General features: G+C 38.6%; 1 pseudogene; it reads right to left on the bottom strand.

The window, feature by feature from the left end:
- Window positions 1-686: 686 nt before the first annotated feature.
- Window positions 687-7,339, bottom strand: LOC109236526 (annotated as a pseudogene).
- Between the last annotated feature and the right edge of the window lie 7,839 nt (window positions 7,340-15,178).

The following is a 15,178-nucleotide window of genomic DNA, read 5'->3' as shown; positions in this document are numbered from 1 at the left end:
AGCGCGCGTTTCACGTGACTCGACCATAACTTCGATTAATAATAAAATAAACATGTTGTAAATCGCGAGTGCATTTCATGTGGCGCGGTTTGCAATGTATACCAAAACGACAAGTATATGACATCGTGACTTGTTCCAGAAATAATTCCCTAAATAATTAAAAGCGGTTAAAAGATAAAAATGCAAAATAGGTTTAAAACATGTATTAAATCAGATAATTAGGCCAACTATTGATAGTTGAGCGACCGTGCTAAAACCACGGAACTCGGGAGTGCCTCACACCTTCTCCCGGGTTAACAGAATTCCTTACCCGGTCTTCTGTGTTCGCGGACCAAAAATAGGGTCAATTTCTTCGATTAGGGATTTAAAATAACCGGTGACTTAGAACACCTTAAATTATTCCAAGTGACAACTCTGATAAATGAATCATCCCATTTTGATTAATATCACTTAAATTGAAAAAACTCCTCATATCCCCTCGGAAAAAAGGAGGTGTGACTAACCCCTTATTCTGAACTACGCAGTTCCAACATGTCATATATCAGTCTTTTCACTTTCACCCTTCAATGAGAGTAAAAATTGTATCTTCATTCTGTGCAATCCTTAGTGAAAATAATATTAGCAATTTCTGCTTGCATTGGAATGGAATCTATAACATGACCAGGAAAACAGTTAACAAAGGAAGGAAGAAGGATAAAAGAATGCTCCAACGCAAAGGCACATATTAATATTAGACGAAATAGGAGGATTTGTACATTCTTCAGCTGGAATTCAATGGTCTATAATTCACTAATAGATCCATATAATTGGACAACATATAAAAAGATCAACATTCTTTGTTTTAGTTTATTTGAAACCAAAGCAAATTTGTCAGAAAAACAGGAAAAGGGAAGAAAGAGGGAGGGGGAGTAAGAATTTATGTATACTTAGTAGGGAAGCATCTGTAACTGAGTAAATGAAGTCCAAGAACCCTGTTCCTTTGAGAAGGCCTTTACCGGTCAAGAGTTCAAAATCCAACAGCAATAGGAAACCAATTACTGCTGCTTTTCCATTTATCAGCTCATTCCTTCCAGGGAATCCAAAGGCGTCTTGACCCTCGTCGATAACCATTCTTACCTAAATCCAATAAGAAGCATCAGATCAGATTGTCATTTACTCCGTAGGACGAGTTTGTAACTAAACAAGACAAGGTTGGTTCTATTACCTCGTCTACATTGACGTCAGATGCTGTGACACCAGGTTGAGCCTTTCCACTGAAAACAATCTCTGCAGATGCATCAACTTTTCCGCCTCCTCTCATGCTAATATAGATATTCTCATTGTCTGTTTTAACAGGATAAGCAAACAAACAAATTTCTCAAGGCAGGAGTAAGGACTCTCAACACAGGATTATTGGGGTACCATTCTTTGATGGCTCCATTTTGCAGATAAAATGTGCTATCAGTTGTTGGACACACGATACATCCATTCTGCAGGAATTTGAGATTTATGCTTTTACATTATTGAATTCAGAAAGAATATGCATATTGTCAGCATGGACAAATGCACAATTTATGTGAAGCATGAAACATCATTATTCTAGTAACATCCACTCGTTACTAAACACATCTAGAATAGCATCAAATGTTTGAATAACAAAAATTCTAATGTAACATGAAAAGGAAGTTTTATGCAGCAGCAGCAATGCCTTCAAATAAGCACATTTTTGTGTTTTATACTAGCACCTTCATTTAGTAGCCTACGTTACGTAGAACTAAAAATTTGGTAAGGGCGACATACTGGCTACTGGCTAGTTGTATATTCTTGGAAAAACGTAGCATTTCAACGTTCAAGCAGAAGCTAGCTCTATGTAAATGAAATGAATTAATGGTTTGCCATCTTTTCACCATATCCTTTTTTTTTTTTTTTTTTGAGAATGTCTTTTCACCATATCTTATTTCATCTGTTGTCTAATCAATTTTTAATTTTCAGCGACACGTATATTGCCATAAACTTTTAAACTCTACTAGAATCCAGAAGATTTTATATTTTTAGGCTGAAAAAAATCTATGGAGAACAGAATGCTAGAGTAGTCATGTCATGAACAGCAGACCTTAGAGGTTTCCTTTTAACTGTGTAACCTCATGCATCAATTCTAAGTTTAAGTGAAGTTCTGCAGGAGTAATACAAACTCAAACCAAAATTCACAGATGTGATGCTCCTAAGGAACAGGGAATGGAATTATTACTGCACAGAGATCCTAATTAAATTGACAGCGAAGAACATTAGAGAGAATAGCATCGAGGGAGAAGATAGAAATTGCATTATAATTCCAAAATCCAATGAAAGCTCAATAGAAGTTTCCGCGCCTTCAATGAAAGCAAGCTCAATAGAAGTTTGCTCGGAAGGCAGTTATAACAACCATTCTAGCAACCTAACAAACTAGCCATGTGATTAATTACATAGTATCAATTAACAGATTCCAATGTACTCTCAAAGGCATTATTTACAAAAAATTAACAGGCTCCTATGTGCCCCTCACGTGCATTATGTGCGTATAAGTTAACTTATTCCCATGGGCCACTCACGTGCTTAATAACAATATGAATTCATTTCCTAGCTTCTTCTGCAGTTTATATTTAGATAGAAAGGAAATTAGATGTTCAAAGGTACTCCAATACAGCTTGCCTTGCAAACACACCTATGCACATGTAATGCACAAACCCGTAGCTGTGCATAATTTTGATTTACTGACTGAAAGTAGTTGGAAGAGGGCTCTATGATGAACAAAAACAATTCCTAAAAAGTAAACAAGATTTCCACTTACTCGTACTTGGACCCTCAATCCAACCTTGGGAAGAGAAGATCCACGACTTCGATGACAAATATATTAGCCATGGCAACTAGCATTCTCTTAGAGTCCAACATGGGTTGAAGGTATGGGGTGGCAGTCTGTTTATATGGTTTTGGAAAATCTTCACCCAATAAGCCTGGTTTTTGAGGTTGAACTAGTGTTCAAGGTCAATTTTTGTTAACATGATATTTGAGCTAGACCATTCCTGATATTAGTTTCCATGTTATATTATTCATGCACCAGGGTCCACCCTAGGATGCATAGAGTGTTAGAGGCTCACAATGTTTAAAGGTATGGTTTTAGTCTGGTCTAGGACAAATCTTACGTTATGAGCTGACTTTTGAGGTTGAGCTAGACACAAAGTGCATGTTTTGTTAACACATTGGATAAAGCTTTTGACTTTTTTCGATCACTAGTGAACTACTACATTGAGATAGTAGCAAGGGTAAGAAGAATACGGATACCGGACGCTTAAAAATCGTCAAATAAGACTACACTAAAAGCTTCCACAGAGTATTCCCTGCATAATTGTTCAAATGAGCCTAAATTTGGTGTTTTTTACACTTATGTTTTGCAATAGTTATTTTCCTAAGACAAAAGCTACCCCCATTGGCATCTAGGAAATCGTAATTTCCCCTATAGCATTCACATAGAGAAACCAACAGCAACCACCTCAATCAATGTAAATGACAAGGGCCATTGGCTAGTCTTGGTCAAGCTCACTAACTTGAGTTCCCCAATACAGACTCAACTGATTTTGTATCCACACACCAATCATACTGTAGCACAAACAGAACCTCCTACGCCTTAAAACTAGCCCAAAAGTTGTGTTTGAATTGGCTTATAGTCACAAGATATGGCAGAGGAAGAAACTTAGACAAGAAAATTAAACTTTAGAATTTCACGAACGAAGCATTAAAAGAGGAGCATTTAGGAAATGGTGTTTGTTTAATCACAATGGTTCACTGACTATACTGAAAGTGAGCAACCAAATGGGATCATTCCACATAGAAATTATAATTCAAAATCAACTACTCCTTCCTACCCATAATTGTTGTCTCCTTTGGCTTCCAGGAATGATCTTTAAACAGGATTATTAAATGTGTTATGTAGTCCGCCTTAATTTATGCAGTTAGCTTTTCGTCTCATTTCTAAATGGTTAGATCAAAAACTGAATTAACCAAACAAAGAGAGTAAATTGGCACAGAGAGAGCATCAGCAAGGAAACAAATTATAACTGTGCAAAAGAATTAAGAGCTAGAAATCAAATGAAGCAAGTAATAAATTAGAAAAAGGAAAGAAAATGAGAGGTGACCTGAGTGAGCTTGGCATTAAGGAGGCCTTCACTATAAGCACCTTTGGCAGGGGAACTATCTGTATTGGGAAAAACTGAATTTATATTGAAGGTGACGTGGCATGACACGTAGACTGGTCAAATGGTCAAAACATGATGATCAATTGAGAGGCACGGGCGATATCAGATACGAAGAGAAGAGAGTTAAATAGGCACGAGATGCTATTCAAATGATACGAGTCTCGTATCTATTTAACTTAATTAAAGCCAGGAGGTTAGAAAGAATTGAAGATATGAATCTGATAGCATAAAGGAGTCTAAATTCAGTATTAAATGTCAAATACGTTAGCGAATCAGCATTGAGTAGGAATGATTGTGTAACGTTTCATTTAATGTCATTTAATGCTCATAATTGCCTCTTTAAGACTGAGACATTATACCTTTTCCTAGAAAAATCAACTATAAAAGGAGGAGATCTCAGCATTTGTAAGGACACGAAATATCATTGAGATTACATTGAAATACAAACTTATTTACTGCTTTATTATTCTCAAAAATTCCTTATTCTTTTCGTCTCCTGATTATCAGTAACCCGATTTTTTCTCTTAATTTCTAGTTTTAACCGAAATTCTATTTTTTGGTTAAANTTCTCAGGAAAAGGAATGTTTGATTCACCCACCAAATCAATTGTGGGAACAGCGACAAACCGGGTGTACCAGCCACGGTCGTTATTATCTTCAGGGTTAACCAAAACCCTCTTACTTCTTGCAGTTAAGGTAAAAACACCATTGCGGAATAGCTTGGGGTGATAAAGATGAATTAGATGAGGAAAAGTAAAGTCAACATCAGCTTTGGTTGACATATACCTCAAACAAGCTACTGCTCTCCATACGAGGGGACCAACTTGAGCCGGACAAATTTTGAAAAAACGACAGAAATCAAGAATGACAGGGTCAATAGCAGGAATAAATCCCAAAGTAAAGGGATAAGTAAACGAAAGAAAAGCCAATCCTATAAGAAGATATTCTTTGATGTGGAGTAGGAATAACTATTTGGGTGTCACCTCTCCAACGACAATCTCTTCGAATAATTTGAATCAAAGGTTCAGTAATTAAAGAGGGATATTTATCAGCTCTCTCTAATTTAATCACTTGGTCACGAAGGGATTCTTTGTCATGTTCGAAAGATAAATCCATTGGCACAATTTCTTCAACCAGAGGCTCTTGGTTAGACTCAGAAGATTCTTTGCCCTTAGAAGAAGATTTGTTAGAAAGAGAGCCTCTAGAGATGTTGCCAGAACTAGAAGAAGGAATGATGGAACCAGAGGTGCCACCACGAACCGACCCTGTACCACGAAGCATACCTCCTCTACCTCTTCTATATCTAGCAGGAGCATTGGGGAAACTATCAAGAATTGGGACTCTTTTAGGGTTAGGATCCGAAGACGACATAGTGAGAAGATATAAACAGAAGGTATGAACTGAAGAAGGAGTGAACAAGAGTAAATAGCAAGAAATTTGGTAAAGTAAATAGCAAGAAATTTGGTAAAAAGCTTGTGAAGAAGAAGACAAAGGAAAGAGGGGACAAGTTTATATATAAACTCAACCGTCGATAATTAAGAAGTGTAATGATGGAAAGCCTATAATAAAAGCAACTATCACTTCGTGAATAGTGGAGTTAAAAAAGCCTTAGAAAAAGGCTGCAAAATCGCAGAACTAATGAGAAGGTGACACGTATATGATGCACTAAATAGAAGAGACAATTGAAGCGTCGACACTGTCATAGCATTGATTATGGCAAAAATTCCCTTTTTAATGAAGATCCACTTCCCAAATATTTAATTGATAAATAAATGGAAAGTGGGGGGACTATCTGTATTGGGAAAAAATTGAATTTATATTGAAGGTGACGTGACATGACACGTGGACTGGTCAAATGGTCAAAACATGATGATCAATTGAGGGGCACGGGCGATATCAGATACGAAGAGAAGAGAGTTAAATAGGCACGAGATGCTATTCAAATGATACGAGTCTCGTATCTATTTAACTTAATTAAAGCCAGGAGGTTAGAAGGAATTGAAGATATGAATCTGATAGCATAAAGGAGTCTAAATTCAGTATTAAATGTCAAATACGTTAACGAATCAGCATTGAATAGGAATGATTGCGTAACGTTTCATTTAATGTCATTTAATGCTCATAATTGCCTCTTTAAGACTGAGACATTATACCTTTTCCTAGAAAAATCAACTATAAAAGGAGGAGATCTCAGCATTTGTAAGGACACGAAATATCATTGAGATTACATTGAAATACAAACTTATTTACTGCTTTATTATTCTCAAAAATTCCTTATTCTTTTCGTCTCCTGATTATCAGTAACCCGATTTTTTCTCTTAATTTCTAGTTTTAACCGAAATTCTATTTTTTGGTTAAACATCCCCATTTGATGCACTGTTGTTTGGTTTTGTCTCTCCATTGGTGAACATAGGGTATGTAGTTTCATATTCGCTTGCTGAAACTTCACAGCAATTGTTCAAGAAATTAGAAAAAGATACAATCTTGCTTAATCTGCGAAATGATGATTATGGAATCACAAGGATAATACTAATGGCTTGATATGTTTTACAAATTCTTAGGATTGTATTTTACTTGAATTCTAAGCTTATGTTGGGAAATCCATCTTGTGGCGGAGATCTTAATTTATTTACTTGTTTCAGTGCTATGGATAATCTTCCTGTTGAGGTAATTGAGAATATGCCTCTCCCACTTGAGTCAGCGAGCCATACCATTCTATCCTCTGCAATGTGTAGGAAGTGGCGAGAAGATTCCTGTTAATACAGTCTCCTATAGTTTTCGTTGCCGAGATATCACTTTTTGCCTGAAACTTATTCTAGTGAGTGGCCTATTTGTTGAGATCTTACTACTAGTAGGCCAGACAAGAGTGGATGCAGCCCTTAGCTACCGCGTTCATATGAACCAAGTATTTCGACGTGAAGTATATTACTGAAATTTCAACAAAATCTAGAGATGAACCCATAACTTACATAGTTTAGTACTAAGTACTTAAAGCTCGAATACATCAACTTTAAAGGATCCCCTTCGAGGCCAGAGATACCTATTTTCAGAAATGGTTTCAAACAATTGGTTATCTGTACTGATGGATGATAATGATGAGTTCTTAGCTTCCACTGTGGTTGCTTGGTTCATGTACACGAGGTCCTTGGAATGTTTGTTTACAATGGCCTGAACTACCCGAAATATCGATATTATTAATATTTTTTTTGAAGCTGGAAATGTTGTTTCTCTCACATAATTTTATATAGGAGTCGAACCTAATCAAAGCTTCCTTTTTCTCAAATTCCTTTCTTTGATATATATATATATATATATATATATATATATATATCAGTGTTTTGGCACTAGATATTAGTTTGTAATTGGCAGTTTGTCCAAAGATTGAAATGTTAGCTCTTGTAAAAAAAAGTAACTGGTGATCTGAACAGCACGACGAAGAAGAGCATTACATTAAAGCAATAAGTTTGGACACATTTATATTGGAGGCTGACAGCCTTGAAAATTACACTTAATAGATTGTGCGATTGAGCCTCTATAGCTCGTTTCATAATGAAGATTGAAGTGTTCTAATGATTTATGATATTATTGTCAATACATTGACATTAGTGAGCTGTTCGAGTCGTGGAAACAACCTCTTGCAGAAAATGCAGGGTAAGACTGCGTAGAATAGACCTTTGTGGTCCGGTCCTTCCCTGAACCCTGCACAGAGCGGAAGCTTAATGCACCGGGCTGCCCGAGACATTGGCATTGGTGAGCTGTTCATAATCTTGAGTCTGTAGACATCAGGTATTTCAGAATACGTTGGTTAAGTTCTATCAGATGTTGTCTAAATCATCAAAAAATTAAGAAGGCTCCTGTTATGTGATGATGTATTTAATTATGAGGATGAGGCTGTTAAAGAATGTCATGTATTGGAGCTGGGGTTGATAGAAATTATGATGTTTCTACACATTGGGTTGCTGCTCTGCTGCAAAGATGCCCTAATCTTAGTAAAGTAGTTATTCATTTAGTAATTTCAGAGTGTCAAAGATTTTCCAGCTTTCCCACACATAGTGTTCAGCTGATGATGAGATACATGCATGTGGATCTGCAATTTGTATATAATAGATTAGAAACCTACATAGATGTGGAATCTTCTAAATCTACAATAACAGAAGCAGGTATGACAAGCCTGTTCCTCTCTTGTTTTCTATAATTTGTTACTAATATTATAAAATGAACTGGTTGAGATTTTTGAATGATTTTCCAATGAAGTTTCTTTTCATTTTCTTGTGATTCCCCATTAGTTGATTCAAAGTGAAAAAGAAGTTAGGATTCACTTCTGTTTAATGATCCTTTCCACTGGATGGATATTATATTGCTTGCTTTCTATTGCTGTAAAGTACCGACATCCAAATATTTACATATGAGATACATTTTGGAGACTGGATTTCATTAGTCACTGAGCATGAAACTGTGTTCTCTTAGTTACTACACTAGCACGTGACTGTTCGAGTTTCTATTTATGGAGTAATGAACTAGAAGAAAAATAGAAAGAGCAATCATCCGCATCTATAGTCTGAGGCGGAGCCAATATTTGAAGCTCACGGGTTCGGATTCTAGTCCTTTTTAAGTGACTGAATTCTAAGTCACTAATAATTTGTATATATTCAATGAATTTCTTAAACAAATACTGGGTTTGGACCAAAGGCTAGCTCCGCCTCTGTCTAAGTGCTATACAACTATGGTAAAGCTCCCACAGCAAGATCGTCTCCCCCCCCCCCCCCCCTCCCCACACACAAGGAAAGGAATAACGTCAAATCATAGAGGTGAAGATGCTGCTCATGGAACTTGTTATCTGTTTTTACTATATTCTGAGTTTCTAATGGTGAACTCTGTCTCTTTTTTTTTTGTGTATGCTGCATTGCATCTAATGACCTTCGCCGTGTGATATTCCTAACTCTGGATGAAGGCTGTCCTATTGATTTGATAATATATTGTTTTTATGTTCAAATATAGTGAGTATCTTTTATGTTCCTCTTTTCCTTTTTTTTTTTTCTTTTTTTTTTTTTATAAATCTTGTGAGAACGCCTCATATCAAAATATATTTTTTCATTCAGTAGTTTATCTTCTCAATTTTGTGGGCTACTTTACTGTAGGTTATTACATGGTATCTTATTTAGATGACTTCATGGTGATTTATATTACCACGATTCTTTTAGTGACTGAATGATGTGTGCTCAAATTTGACCTGTTAATGTGATAACTGTCTCAAATGTTGGGACCTCTATGGTATAGGAAGACGTGTTCACAAAAGGAACAAGATACGGGTTGAGAAGGGGGAGTTAGCAATGTTAGACAAGATTGGAACAAATGGGCTAGTGTAACCATATAGTGCAAATCAGGTGCCAGCAGTCTGTCTCCTTATATCGCATGTTCTAACCGTTCTTGTCCATAACGCAAAAGCAGGAAGTGATACTGCACCTGCACTTTTTCTTGCTTCATAAATAGTTTTCTTGTTTGGTGTAATCATGACTAGTGCTAATTACCTGTATAGATTTTAAATTGACATCTTGAACTCTTTTCTTCTATTTTCATCCAGAAGACCATACAGATCCAAGTTCACCTATTTTTAAGATCACTATTCTACATTACATATTTCATCTAAAATGCATCCAAGAGATGATAACTATAGCTTTTTAACTCTTACATTATGCTTCTCTGTTTTCACATATGTATTTGAGCTCATTAATAGGACCTACAGGTCTTATACCCTGATCCACTGTTTGTCATGGTGGTTTGAAACACTTTATTAATATATATTCCACCGTGTTTGATCACTATTGTCTTGTTCTAGACGTTTTACAACATTTTACAATAGAATAAATGAAAGCTTCTACTTTCTTATTTTTTTGTCTCATGTTTTATTGAATTTCCTAAGTGTAATTGTTGAAGCACTTTTTAGTATTGTGATGATGATCTGTTCAATTGTGAAAAGGATTCCACTTCAGCGGGTAACTCTGTTCCTTGGTGTTAGAATAGTTATGTAAATAGTAATAAATAATCCTAATCCCATATGTATTAGGAGTAGGACATATTATATATATATATATATATATATAGGGATCATTGTATCATGTTTAACATATGAGAATAATATCAATAATATTTTCTCTCATGCTTTCTCACAGGAAGCATATAGNTATATATATATATATATATATATCATATTTTTCTCCCGTGCATTCTCACATGATATCAGAGCAATCGTGAGATATTTATCGCTGTGCATAAATGTCACGACCCTAAACCCAGACCCGGTCGTGATGGCGCCTCTCGTGAAGACAAGGTCAGCCGACACATTTCCAATCCAGTTTTTAAGCAATTAAACGATAAGCATTACGTCTAAAACATGATAAAATAACTCGAAAGTAACAATGACAATACATAACAATTTGCGGAATACAACTCAACTCAGCCCGATACCGGGGTGTCACTAGTCATGAGCATCTACTAAGTCTAAGTACAACTGACAAAGTCTGAAATGTACCCAGTACAATCTAATAGAATGAAGAGAGAGAAAGCAGTGCTGCGAACGCCAGCAGCTACCTTGCTAACTCCACTAACAACTGCCACCAAGCTCAGAAAATACCTGAATCTGCACACAAGGTGCAGGGAGTAAAATGAGTACTGCCAACTCAGTGAGTAATACTCATAAATAAAGACTGAGTGATAAGAAATCACGAAAAGACCATCAACATGTTGTATAGAAGCAGTTTCAAAATCCAGTAAGAAAGCAATGAAGTTGTCCTTTAAAACATCTTAGCTCAGTTTAAACTCTTTTGAAAATGACTTTCTCAACAGGTGCGCAAATGAATGCAGAACAACTGGTGCAAGTAAGCACAGAAATCCGCCCCTCGGACACAAATGCACAATTAAGTAAGTAAATGACAGGCAAATAAGAAGGATAAGCACATAAAGTTCGCCCCTCGGGCACAATGTCAACAACTCCGCCCCTCGGGCAATATCTTAGAACAATACCAACCCCTCGGGCAATCACATAGAACAGTACCAGCCCCTCGGGCAATCACATAGAACAACACCAGCCCCTCGGGCAATCACATTGAACAATACCAGCCCCTCGGGCAATCACATAGAACAATACCAGCCTCTCGGGCTATATCTCACATCACACTTGGTACCCGCGCTTACTGGGGGTGTACAGACTCCGGGAGGGGCCCCTTACGGCCCAAGCGCAATATCAAGCCATCTCGTGGCATCATAAACAGGCTCTCGGCCTCATATCAATATCAAGCCACCTCGTGGCGTACAATCTCAGGCCCTCGGCCTCATAATCAATATCAATGTATCACTGCTGCGGCGTGTAACCCGACCCAAAAGATATTCTCACAACACAGGCCCTCGGCCTTACTCAGTCAGAAATCACATAAGCCTCTCGGGCAACAGTAAAACAGTATTTCTCAACCCAAAACATCATTTAAAAATCATTTGAGTATTAAAACAGAGTAAACATGGCTGAGTTTTGAAAACAGTGGAAACAACATGACTGAGTTCAAGTATAAAGTCAAAACAGTGAGGAAACATCAACAACAATCCCCGAAGGGTTCAAATGATTGGCACGGAGCCCAAATAATGATGATAGCAAGTAGATTTCAATCAAATACGCAGTAAAATCATCAATCGGGACGGATCAAGTCACAATCCCCAATAGTGCACGACCCCACGCTTGTCATTAAGCGCGTGCCTACCTCAATGTAGCACTACGATGTGCAATCCGGGGTTTCAAACCCTCAGAACATCATTTACAACCATTACTCACCTCGAACCGGCTAAATCTCTAGCTCGCGACGCCTCTGCCCCTCGAATTGGCCTCCACGCGCGTCGAATCTATCCAAAATTAGAACGAATACGTCACAATATGCTAAGGGAACAAAGCCCAAGCGAAAACAATCGAAAAATACCAAAAATCCCGAAATTAGCAAAACCCGAGCCTCGGGCCCACTTCTCGAAACTCAGAAATTTTTACGTCAATAGATTCCTCGTCCTCATACGAGTTCATACATATCAAGAACTTCAAAATCGGACCTCAAATGGCCCCCTCAAATCCTCACTCGAAGGTCTCTTAAGTCTCAAGCCCTAATTACCCATTTTTGCTACGGATTTCCATGGATTTCACGTTTACAAATGATAAAATTCATCATAGAAACAAGTTTAGGGTCCAAAAATCTTACCTCCATGAAATCCTCTTGAATTCCCTCTTCAATTAGCTATCCCAAGCTTTTTCCCGGATGAAATATGGTGAAAACCCTCTCAAAATCGTGAAGGGTGAAATATATGCATTCTCACCCACGCATTTTCGCATCTGCGATCCAATAAGCGCATCTGCGCCCCCACTTCTGCGGAAAAATATCCGCCTCTGCGGGTTTCACTAATGAGACCAGGCGCCGCATCTGCGGCCCCTCAACCACATCAGCGGCACCGCATTTGCGGTTCAACGTCCGCTTCTGCGGAAACACTTGAGTTCCCAAAAACGCATCTGCGATAAACAATCCGCACCTGCGGCTCCGTAGGTGCGGGCCCTCAACCGCATCTGCGGTCCCAGATAATTCTCCAGAAATTCGCTTCTGCGACAACATATCCGCTTATGTGGCGCCGCATCTGCGGTCCCCAATCCGCAGATGCAGAAATACCAGAAGCAGCAATATCAGCTGCTGCAACAAGGTTCCAAACTTCTCCGAAATCATTCCGAAATCACCCCGAGGTCCCCGGGACCTCAACCAAAAGCACGGACATATTTTAATACCTTATTCAAACTTGTACCAACCTTCAAATCATCTCAAACAACATCAATTCACCCAAAACACATCGGATTCAAGCCAAACTTTCTAGAATCTTCCAAATTCCGCTTTTGATAAAAAATCCAACCAAACCACGTCCGAATGACCTGAAATTTTGCACACACGTCCCGATGACATGACGGAACTACTTCAACTTCAGGAATTTCATTCCGACCTCTATATCAAAATCTCACCTATCAACCGGAAAACGCCGAAATCTTAATTTCGCCAATTCAAGCCTAAACCTTCCACGGACTTCCAAAATGCATTCCGATCACGCTCCTAAGTCCCAATCACCTAACGGAGCTAACCAAATCATAAAATTTCCGATCCGAGATCATATACAAACAAGTCAAAAATCTTGGTCAAATCTTTCAAATTTCACGCTTCAAACTGAGAACTGTTCTTCTAAATTCATTCCGATTACCCTGAAAACCAAAACCAACGGTTTACATAAGTCATAATGTACTACACGGGGCAAGTCATGCCCGAGAACTGGCGAGTAAAGTGCAAAAACTCAAAACGACCGGTCGGGTCGTTACATCCTCCCCCACTTAAACATACGTTCGTCCTCGAACGTGCCCGGAGTTGTTCCAAAAGCCGACCAATTGCTGAATAACCTTACCATGCACATACCCGGGGGTGATCCCACGTCACCCTATCTCATATAGGTCCGATAACACATTGTAACTGAAATTTCACAATCCAATCTAGCCCACAAACCTTAGAACCACATTTCTACTTCGGAAATCATCCATAAGATCAGAATCTCACATCTATACTCTGAATAAGCCCGAACAAGCCGTAATAACCCATACTTGCAACCTCAGGTGCAATTACATGATATACCACTTAACTCAAACACCCGTAGCGATAATTTCTAATCACAACAGCTGCACAGAACAACCGAATACCGGTAGAAAACCTCTTATCAACTAAAGTCTCATTCCGACACTTCCATATGCTGCCAATGATAAATAAAACACACAGTAAGCCATAACCATTTCTTAGATCAACCATTCAGGAAGACTCTTCTCCTTTGGCAAAACCATAGCAAATCCCTGAGCCGAACCTCGATATTATCCTTCCAACATGCTGAAATCGAACCCGTTGTATTCATTAAAGATCCCTACGATCTCAGCTAATCCACACGAATACCCTGGTGACATGACACCTCAATACAGACTAAAGCCACAACTTGCACAATACGCGCTCCAATAAACAACAATCCAAACATACTCAAATCATGAAAGTGACTCAAATGAAAGAGCTGTACCGCAAGCTCACCAGTACCACCACAACACAAGGCTGAGAACCCGTCTCACATCATAGAAACAGAACACACAAATCCAACCCGCAAGGTCATACCCCCACATAACTTCGCTGCGATGCGCGATCCTATCCAAACATTGCTCCACATGAAACACCTCAAGTCACTATGCTCAAAATCGACAGCTACGCACAATTTGATGTCTGGAGCCAAAACAAATCATCACACCCACGGTGAAGCAATTAACATACACCACGCCAAGTCGATAGGACATAACCGATATGTCATTCACCGAGCAACACCCAATTACTCTTCCCGCTCGATTTCCACTATGAGACCCTAATAGAACCGCACCATATGTGCCTATAACCAACAAATCATAACAGCTCGCAACACAGAAAGGTAACTCATAGACCTCCCCAGATTACTAAGAAGCTCAATAACAATCGAATCAACACATCCCTCAATAATGCCATCCGGAGCCAACCAAGCCGACTCAAATTAGAACACACATCCACATTGGCCTGCCAACGGACTCCTTATCAAGGAAATCCTGAAGCTGCTCTTTCAACTCCTTTAACTCTGCCGGTGCCATACGATACGGTTCCCGACATCAAATCAATACCGAAATCAACAACCTTGCCTGGCGACATGCCCGGCCACAGTAAACACATCCGAAAAGTCCCTCACTACCGGAACTGAATCGATATGAGGAGCCTCTGCACTGACATCCATCACAAGAGCCCACATAAGAAAGACAATCCTTCCCAGCCATCCACCGGGCCTTCGAAATATAAAACCATCCTACCAAGAACATAATCCGTCGAACCTCGCCACTCGATACGTGGCATTCCCGGCATAACC

The sequence above is a fragment of the Nicotiana attenuata genome, unplaced genomic scaffold (genome assembly GCF_001879085.1).
Source record: "Nicotiana attenuata strain UT unplaced genomic scaffold, NIATTr2, whole genome shotgun sequence".
Lineage (NCBI taxonomy): Eukaryota > Viridiplantae > Streptophyta > Magnoliopsida > Solanales > Solanaceae > Nicotiana > Nicotiana attenuata.
This window is presented reverse-complemented; position numbering and strand designations above follow the sequence as displayed.